The sequence below is a fragment of the Dreissena polymorpha genome, chromosome 11 (genome assembly GCF_020536995.1).
Source record: "Dreissena polymorpha isolate Duluth1 chromosome 11, UMN_Dpol_1.0, whole genome shotgun sequence".
Taxonomy (NCBI): Eukaryota; Metazoa; Mollusca; class Bivalvia; order Myida; family Dreissenidae; genus Dreissena; species Dreissena polymorpha.
In genome coordinates, this window is record NC_068365.1 from 73,794,156 (window position 1) to 73,802,666 (window position 8,511).

An 8,511-nucleotide genomic window follows, 5' to 3' on the forward strand; every position below is an offset into this window, starting at 1 on the left:
AACAATTGAACCACAAAAGACTATCGAGCAAACGATGTTGAAGGTATTAGCACTTTAATGGGACATTTTTATTTTTTCTTCTTTCTTCGCATATTTCTTAGTGTTGTGGAATTCTGCAATAATAATTTAAGTTGAAATACAATTCATCGTACATTTTTTTTGACATGTTAAGTTGTCAACCCCATTTTTGTCATTAATCATTTCTTACTATGACAAACAAAACAAATACATGATTGTCATGGTCGTTTTTTTAAGAAGTCCGCCAGGTTGGAATAAGTGTCTCCAAAATCCGTGACTGTAAACAAGAACACTCAGTGAATGAAAATTCCTTGCTTGTTCTTGGTTGAATTTGAGTCTATAATCTGTCTCGTCTAAGTTTCCCCCTGCACAGCTATTTCACTGAAAAGATAACACCATTGTTCCTTTTAAGTTGATGGTTGCCTAGTAATTATTCCAGGGTGGTTCATAAAAACTTGAATAAGTTTCAGTCACCGATAATTATGCAAATAATAAATTATGTATCAATTATTTTAACCATTTTTATTTATTAACAGAAAAATATTCGGTCTTTTCTTATGTATTTGGGTTCAATAAGCATTCTAATTGTTGTTTATATAAATTCACAATATTTTCTACACGTTATTTAACAAAACAATTATATTCTGACGTCAAATACACAATAACTTGTAAAGGAGTAAGAACTGACGTTAGTGTTTCATGGGAGAGGGACATACTCCATTATATTATATGTCATTGTTTGTATTTATTCAGACATTCATGACACATCATGTCATCAATATTAGTACTTTCAAACTGGATTAATAAGTAAGTGTTAACACCACATATATACATTCTTCATCCAGATGTTATTTACCAAAAACATGTATTATTCTTACTGGATATGAAACCAACTATTAACGTTACATTTTATTTATTACTTAAAACATTGGTTCTAAATTAATAATCACATACAATTATAGTGAAATACCTACTTCAATCCATCTAATAAGCCTGCCTAGCAGCGCCTGCTGAGGAGATAGTTGACACTTGTTTAATGGTCTTACCCGCATGTATTTTATTTGTGTTTAAGTTCAAGTAATTTATCGTTGGAACATTCAATGTTGACAAAAGTTATTTAACCCTTCCTGGACAAACAATGTTGTCGATTATTGCTGAAAAGATGATAAATATGCAACATTCTAATTTGAATAACTACAATAAATGATTTATCAGATCACAAAAATAACAGTCAATGGCATATCATTTCTTGAATAGTAATTTTAGTATCTGGGACAAAATATACTTGCGTTGTTTGTTTGAGGAAAACAACATTGCTTGATCATTTAATTTTAACATGCTGTCCTTGACTTCCATGCATTTACATCACATCTTTTCCCTTGCATAGCATATTTTCTTTTACAAAATGGAAGCAAATATTAGCTAGCCTGATTATTAAGTAAACATCACTGACAGGGTACACTTTTCCTTCACGATCTACTTTACTCTCATTATGAATTATTAAACTGTGTCATACTTGAAAAAAAAATGCATTATCCGTGTTATTCCTGTTTCGAGCTCTGTATTGATATCACAACAAGGCATTCCTTTCTTGAAAAGTTGGAAGACTCTTCTTAACATAATGGGTTTACCCGGTTCACATGGCTACAGTCAATATTCTGGCATCGCACAAGCAAATATCCACGTAATCCTCTTTTTTTGCCCACCAGCAATATTTAATTTTGTAAGTGACACAAGTTCTAAACGTCATTCTTTACAGTGGGCAAACTTTTCAAGTAACGTTTAGAATTCGACCACCGGGCGAGCGTATTTCCACTAATCGTTTTTTTCATCATCCTAAACACTGCCATCCAATGGTTGACTTATCATTAACTCAAGCCACATTTATATGGACAACATTAACAGTTTTATGAATCTTTTTCTTTAGAGATAGCAAACTGCGTTTACTTTAAACGACCCAACCTGTCACGTACATTGTCGGTCATATTTGTTGTCATGTTATTTAGCTTGAGGGTCCTACATTTCAGAGTGCAGAATCTATGGGGTTTTCAGGGGTTTCCTCACGGGCTTGACAGAATGTAAACACACAGTTAAGGACTTAATTTTGCAAATATCTGAAGTTATTGATATGTATTTGCAAACACCTTTAGTGCATAAAATACAGTGTTTCCGATATCTTAAGGTGTAACAGTAAATCCTTCTGAAATCGTTGACAAAATTTCAAGTTACGTGAAGCATAAATGTATTCATGAATGCAGTACACATAGTATTTTCGAACAAGAAAACATGCTTGTTAAATAAAGTAGTTCTGATGTATTTTAAAGTGCCATTAGAAGCATATAAATATACACTTTATGCACTGGTTAACATTATTAAGAAAGTGTTTTTAAAATGTATTCGAAAAAAAGCAACACTTACCGGTTCCCACAAAGTCACATGATCCTGATTCAGTACTTCATACCGATATTTATCGAATATTCGTAGTTATCCGCACATACCCAGAAAACGTTCGGAGGGACGGATATGTACGAAATATGGCGATATTGCACAAAGTTCATTAGAGTGCTAATATCTTAAGTGCATACTTTGTGTTAAATCGCTTCATTTATCCAACCAAACACTGTGAAACAGTATTTATAAGTACACACGAATGCACACGAAGCATAAGACTAAAAGACTAAAAAACGAGCAAGTATTGAAATTGTGGAGCGTTGGTCTTGCGGTTATAACAAATGGTTTGAAGTATCCTCAGTTTAGCAATGACCTTCATGAAAAGTGAATGAATAATTCATGAATTGAAACTTCATAAATTCATGAATTAATCTTGCTCTATTCATGAAGTTTAAATTCATAAATTATTCGTGCTCTATTTATGAGGTTTCAATTCATGAATTATTCTTGCTCTATTCAATGTTCTAGAACTATTTATGAAACAAGTGATGTCATGAATACTTCAAGAACAAAGAATGCAAGATGTAAATGTATACCATTACAGGTATTTGATAGATAAGAAACGGGAAAAAACACATCAAGATGCACTAAACGACAAGTGATCTAGTTAGTCAGGGTCTATACAAATAATATCACATAAAATGAGCCTTTTAAAAAAGAAACAATTGTGGAATACAATCACACCAGTTTAATATTGTATAAATTGGCAAAACAAAATACTTGTACTATATACAAGATACAAGATACAAACTTTTACTTCAAGTCGGTTAACAATAAATAACAGTATAACATTAGCTATGTATAGCTATTGACCGACACATACAAATAGTAATATGGTTATGTACAAGGCATAAATAAATGAATAAATTTTCATATTTATTGTTATAATATCAAAGGCATATTTAGTTTACTGACAAAGCACATGATAATAACTTAGCAACTATAAAATAACTTAGCAACTATATAATAACTTAGCAGCTATATAAAAGATATAAACACATAAAAAAAATAAGCTTGTAATTAAAACATAATTATTTACTTAAAGGATTTACAATAGTTATGATGAAAGTATATTTACTTAATTATGATTAAGCTTATATATAAAAAAGCATATATCACAGTGTGCATGAAACATAAGAAACATGCAAGCAACAAGCAGCCAAAATTTTAGCAACTTAAACAAGCAAGCAACAAAAAGCCAAAATTTAATAACTTACATATTTAATGAAAGTATATTTTACTTATAATGATTTAACTTACATATTTATATTAAAATCAGGTTCGTTGCATGAGTAAAAAGAAAAGCGTATATCACAGTGTGCATGCAACACAAAAGCAAGCAAGCAACAAAAACTAAAAAATGTAGCACCTTAAACGAGCTAGCAACAAAAAGCCAAATAAAAAGTTTTTTTTTAAGCAACTAACATATTAAATAATCAGTTTCGTTGCATGAACAAGCATATATCACAGTATGCATGAAAACATAGAGCATGCAAGCAACAACAAAAAAGCAAAATTTAGCAACTATGTTTGATACATGCAATAGGAGCAGCGGCAGCTCTCACCGTCCCATGAGCTAACCAAACTGGAGAACTGGTTGAAATGTAATTGGTCCCTGAAATGTTGGGGGAGAGAGTTCCACAGTTTGGCAGCCCCGAAACGGAAAGAGTTGATGCCGTAACTTGATGTTCTTACTTTGGGGATTTCAGCAGTTCTGGTGTATCTAAAAGAATAGGAATTAGATTTAAGATTTACAATGTCATTAAGATAAATTGGAGTTTGATTATTGACTATTTTGAATGTTTCCAAAATAATTGATCTTAGTCTCCTAATTTTTAATGAAGGCAATTTTGACTTATTCAATAAATCGTCATAAGTTGAAACATAATCGTCATAAATAAATCTTAATGCTCTCTCTTGAATTTTTTCAATTTTCTTTGTATTTACTTCCCCACAGTAATGCCATACTACTGGACAATAGTTAAAACTAGATAGGATAAAAGAATGATAGATGGTAAGTTTACCTAATTTACAAAGGTGTTTTCCAATTCTTTTAAAAACAATTAATTGCCTTGAGGCTTTTTTACATATGTTAGATATATGGCTATTAAATTTAAGTTGAAAATCAATTGTGACACCTAATAATTTTACTTCTTCATCACATTTAATAGTATGATTATTTCCAAGATTGAAGGATGTAATATGTTCTCTAGATTTTTTTCCAATGGCAATGCCTTGAAATTTATCTGGGTTGGCTTGCATTTTATTGTTTGAAAACCAAGCTATTAATGTTTTGCTATCTTCTTCAAGAGTACTTACAACGTCTGTTAAATTCTGTCCTGAGAATGAAAGGGTGTTGTCGTCAGAATAATTATACAAGCTGCTATTTGAAATGAAATAAAAAATGTCGTTTATAAAAATGTTAAATAAAACCGGCCCAAGAATAGACCCTTGAGGAACTCCTTTGTATAGGTGTAAAAACTGACTATTTAAATTTGCCATGCGGACACACTGTTTTCTATGTGAGAGGTAACTTTTTAGCAAATCGGTTGATTGTTCGGACATACCATATGCTTTAAGTTTTAGCAGTATCAAGTCGTGAGGGAGACAATCGATCGCTTTATATAGGTCCATTAAAATTGCAGCAACAAATTTATTTTCATCCAAGGATTTTTTCCAATCTTCTATTATTTTTAAAAGTGCAGTTTGGCAACCATAGCCTTTCCTAAAAGCAGATAAAAAAGGGTTAAAATGATTGTTAAAATATGTTGTTAATTGTTCATTTATTGATCGTTCGAAGATTTTGGACAGTGTGGATAAAATACTAACTGGTCTGTAACTTGCTTTATCTAACTTGCTATTTTTTTATGTAATGGTTTTACTTGAGCTATTTTAAGTTTATCAGGGAATGTTGAATAACTAATACTACAGTTTATAATAACGGTTAAAGGACCTGTCAGAACAGGTTGAGCTGCCTTCAGCAATTTACTTGATATACCATCAATGCCTACTGCCTTTTTAGTGTTTAGTTTTCTAATTTGCTTTCCTACAAAATCTTCACTGACAGGGTTGAAGGTAAAACATTGATTAGGTTTGATATTTAAGGATATCATAGATATGCTAGGGTGATTTTCATCAACTGTTATGGATTCATTTCCTATGTTTTGTGCCACGTTTACAAAAAAGTTATTAAATATTTCCCCTACTTGTTCTTGATTAGTAATAAGCTTGTCATTTTCGTTTAGAAAAGATCGTCTTTATTGATATTACTGCCTTTGTTGGTTAAAAAAGGTTTGACAGTTTTCCAGAAATCCTGAGATTTGCATCCCCCTGTACACCTTTCAATGAAGTAATTATTTAAAGATTTACGTTGTATTTTGGTTACAAGATTTCTTTGTTGTCTGTAATTTTCCCATTTTTTTGTATTCTTGTTATTTAAATATTTGTTACGGAGCATTCTTTTTTTTATAAATTGCACTTTTTAATTGTTTATTCATATATGGCACTGGTTTCTTTTGGACTTTTTTCATTTTAATTGGTGCATGTTTATCAGCTACATTTAAAAAGTCTTCCTTAAAAGTATTATAAAGTTTATTTACATCTGATTCGTTAAAGTCGACACGTGAAAATTGTGTTTCTAACTCAGTTTGAAAAGAAATGATATCAAAAATTTTAAAACTTCTGTTATTTCGATATTCTCGTCTTTTGGTGGGTATGCTATGTTTTAGCTGCACACCAATAAGATTGTGAACATCACTTAAGCCACAATTAAAGTTACAAGTTTTTCCTAAAAGTTCTGGTTTATTTGTTAGAATGACATCTACCAGACTTGGGTCTGCATTTTTCGTAAAACAAGTATGATCTGTAATTACATTTTCTAGGCTAAAGATATCGCATACATCAAGTAATGGTTGACTTTTACTGTAACTCATTATATCATAATTTAAATCTCCAATCAGTAACAAATGGTCATATTTTTTCATGCATTTATCTAAGATCAAAGTACAATCTTTTTGAAAGGTTTCATTGTCTAATACTGGTGGTTTGTAGCAGCCAAAAACTATCCATTTGAATTTACCAAGTATAACCTCTATAGAAATCGATTCGATGTTATTAAATTCTAGATTTGTCTTATCGTCACATGCAATGTCAGACCGTATATATGCGGCTATACCTCCTCCATGTTGGTTTCTATCAGCTCGCCATATGTGGTAACTATCAACTTCAAATTCTGCATCAGGAAAAGAGTCATCTATTTTTGTTTCTTAAATAAACAGAAGGTCAACAATGGTATCTGTAAGTAATTCTTTGATGTAAATAAATTTGTATCTTAGACTATTTATATTTAAGCTTGCACAGATGAAGTCAGTAGGATGTTTTTGTCGTAATACATATAGAGAGTCAAATATATTGTCATTTGTCACTGATGTTTCTTGTGAAGAGGAAGGATCTGAGCTTGCAGATAGATCAAAGAAGGAGTCTGCAAAATGGAAGCGAGTACAGGCGTTGCAAGTCCAAGGGGTGTCATTTTTACCCATCTTGATGTAATCATCGGGTGAGATGCCTTCACATTTAATGTGTACCCACTGTAGACAGGCTTCACAAAAGATAGCCCTATGGTTTTTGGCTACAGGTTCATAGCACTGACCACAGGGAAATCGTATCGGACCAGGATTAAGTGCCACGTCACCGCACATGAAAAGTAGCAGGTTAAGGTGTCTTCTTCTATGGAGCTTTATAGGTTGTGATACAGGACAGTTTCTCGAGTGTTTAATGGCGTAATACATAGCACTGTAGAAGTCACAGAAAGAGTCCTGGGAGATAATCAAATTCCAAGGTTTAAGGAATGTTGGCTGATGGTCATAGTGCCGCACCGTGTAAAAGTCTACTCCACAGTTGTTATTATTTGGAGCTACGTTAATTAGAAAGCTATAGTTTACTTGTGATTCGTTTGTTGAAATCTGTTCTGCCTTGCGACATAGAGTGTCTGTAGAGTCCAGCTTGATAGTAGATGATACCTTTACATAGCTTCTGTTTGCAATTATAGTTACAAGTGTTAGTATACACAAAAACTTCTGTGTTGAGATTTCCAGTTCACGTTTATTTGTTTACTTCCGCGTTCTTCCGGAAGATTGTTTTTGAAGCGCTTGGATTTTGATAACGTGCGCCTGATGACACTGACTAGGAGAAAGAAAATCAATTTCTGTGTGTTTCTGAATTCCAGCGTAGATATGTTGAATGGTAAAACGTTCTGTTGTAAATGTTTAAAAGCTAGAAGTTTAAAATACTGTTTAAAAGTTATTATTTCGTCCAATTTCATGAGAGCAATTGGACTACAGAAATGTTCACAAGCGCAGTTGACGCATGCGCACCTATGAAAAAAACAAAGTCATGTCTTTCGAAAGAATGCTCCCTAACCAAAGAGTGTACCGCCAAAGGTTGCCAACGCTCGGCTGCGAATGCAGTTTCGTATAATGTCTGCAAGTTTGTGCAGGGATCTTGACCTCTGACCGAGTGACTCAAAGTTGTCTTTTTTGTACAAGAAGTAACCAAAATAAAACATGTCACCAGCCACAGACTGCCAGGCATAGCACAGAGACTAGTTTTCAAATTCTTTGTCCAAGTCTTCAACACCATTTTCCTTTCTAGCGCATATTTGAGAATATTGAACACCATGCATTGCCTCCGGGTCCTTTCTGGTATGAGGTATACTGTTCACATGTGCTCTACAGAAAAAAATCATAGACAGGTGTATAGTAAAGAGTTATTTACATTCAAACTATGATAAAAGTGAATCTATAATCAATACACATTTGGATCTGACAACAGAAAATGGACTGAAAAGTTTGATTTTGTAAGGCTAACCGACTGCATGGTGATTGGTCTGATATTGTTCTGAAGGACAACTATCTGGGGTAAATTAAACAAGACAAAAGCACTATTTAAAATTCAAATTAGCACCAATAATAAGATACGTCCCATAAGTGATTATTATACATAATAATGAGCAAATACGGACTTAATACTCATTTAATGTACAGT

General features: G+C 32.5%; 1 long non-coding RNA gene across 1 annotated transcript; it reads right to left on the bottom strand.

The window, feature by feature from the left end:
* Window positions 1-3,807: 3,807 nt before the first annotated feature.
* On the bottom strand, window positions 3,808-7,594 carry LOC127849529 (uncharacterized). The gene is made up of 3 exons (XR_008034894.1): window positions 7,410-7,594; window positions 6,644-6,733; window positions 3,808-4,192 (listed from the first exon to the last, which is right to left on the bottom strand). It is a non-coding gene; the product is annotated as an uncharacterized LOC127849529 (long non-coding RNA).
* Window positions 7,595-8,511: the final 917 nt, after the last annotated feature.